Below are 2114 nucleotides of genomic sequence, written 5' to 3' on the forward strand. Positions count from 1 at the left end.
ATTATGCAGTCAAAGAATATGCGTTGGAAAGTTCAATTTGGATTTCAATTTTCAAAACTTGCATTACTAATATTAAGCAAAATTTAATAACATAAGCAATGAAAAATAACATACCAAGGCACCAGATGGTGAAGGTGTAGAGGATCTACGATGAGGTCGTGCCTCTTGTGGAACATCGGGGCGCTATGACAGCCGATCTCACGTCAGCTGGAGCAGCAATAATATAGGGATGTGAAACCCTCCTAAACCACTGTATGTATCCATCGACACATTCAGAAGGGTATGATGCTTGTCTCATATTCCTAATAACGTGATCTGTGAAGTGCAACCACGCAAAATCAACAACGACTACATTTGCATCTGCTACGACATTGGGTAGTTGTGGAATCTCCTGGTAAAACCTAAATTGCCTCATCACAAGCTTAGGCAAGACGGGAAAGGGTGCCACCAATCCGAATCCATCCAGAATACATACAGACTCTGAATAATGGACGAGTGNCCCGATGTCCCTCATATGGATGCCATACAACTCCACTGTATGTTAGGCCATCCAACTACGACCGAATCTCTACAAGATACGAACTCTGCCGAGGGCTCTGCAACCTAGTTGCACGTGGTGTGGTGTCATCATAAGAAGACACCAACCACCTCCTTCCCATGCTAGGGAAATGCTCGTATATCCAACTCTAAAAATGAAATTATTCAATGGGTTAAATATGTTTTTGGTCCCTTAACTTTTAGTGAAAATTGGAATTAGTCCCTCTTCAAAACTTTGACCTAATTTAGTCCTCCAACTTTGGAAATGTATGAATTTAGCCCTTTTAACCAAATTTTGTTAACTATTTTATGTTTCAAACGCGTTTCTCAGTTGACATTAAAGCAAATATGTGTCAAATAGTGTAAACAACCCAAATGCTATTATGAAACATNCTTGAAACATCAAATAAACCTAACAAAATTTAGTTAAAAGGACTAAATTCATACATTTTTAAAGGTAGGGACTAAATTATCCAAAGTTTTAAAGATGGACTAATTCCAATTTTCACTGAAAGTTAAGGGACCAAAAACATATTTAACCCTTATTCAATTAAATATTTTCTATCTTTGAACATGGAGATAAGTACATCAAATAAATGTGCAAGGTTTATATTTTTACCTGAAAAAGAGTCAGACATCCAACCATCTGCTTCGTGAAAGCCAGACTCGCATCCCCAAGCTGCTCGTAGAAATGGGCTAGTGTAGCATTGCCCCAGGCATATTTGCCACAGGCATGTACGTCTCTAAATAAGAGTAGGTAAGACACACGTATAGAACTGACACTTTTATTTGCAAAAATTGTGCATCCTACTAGATGCAACAGATATGCTCTGGCAACATAGTCCTAATTCTACGACTGACACCTCTGAACATATATGTCTCTGAGCCAGCTGAGTCTGACTTTCGTACCACGTGCATCCTCCATCTCAACACCAGTTGTACCACCTTCAACGCCGAACAGGTCTACGAGGGTTGTACGAGCCTCCTCAAAGACCAACTCCTCTAAATCACATAATTGTCCCAACACCGGAAGGTGAAGTAAAGTGGAGACATCGTCAAGAGTGATCGTCATCTCCCCTACAGGGAGATGGAAACTACTTGTCTCAAAGTGCCATCTCTCTATGAAATCGAGCAACAACCCCGTATCAAACGTAATCGTAGCAGATCTGTGTGAGAGGCATCAAAGAGGAATTCAACACAATGTGTTGAATTCTCTTGGTGCACGGTCCTAATTTATTAACTTTTTTACCATGCGAGATCAACTTGAGCATATCCCCTCAATCCTACACAACAATATTTAATATAAAATTGTATTCGAAAAAAAATTAATAATCAAAATTTAAGTTCCCACTCACCCGGCCTTGCGAAATAGCATAAGCAACATGCTGAACATAGTGTGTCAGCAATGAAGCGTCACGTGGACCTCCAGGAAATTCATTGACATCCTCCTGTATGTACGCATGCTCCTCCTCCTCATCATCGTCGTCCTTAGGGGCCTCAAATGCCTCCTCGTGACAAAAACTAATTTAATTTAATTTATAATTATTTCATTAAATTAATAATAATTTTTTAAATAT

Source organism: Vigna radiata, chromosome 7, assembly GCF_000741045.1.
Source record: "Vigna radiata var. radiata cultivar VC1973A chromosome 7, Vradiata_ver6, whole genome shotgun sequence".
Lineage (NCBI taxonomy): Eukaryota > Viridiplantae > Streptophyta > Magnoliopsida > Fabales > Fabaceae > Vigna > Vigna radiata.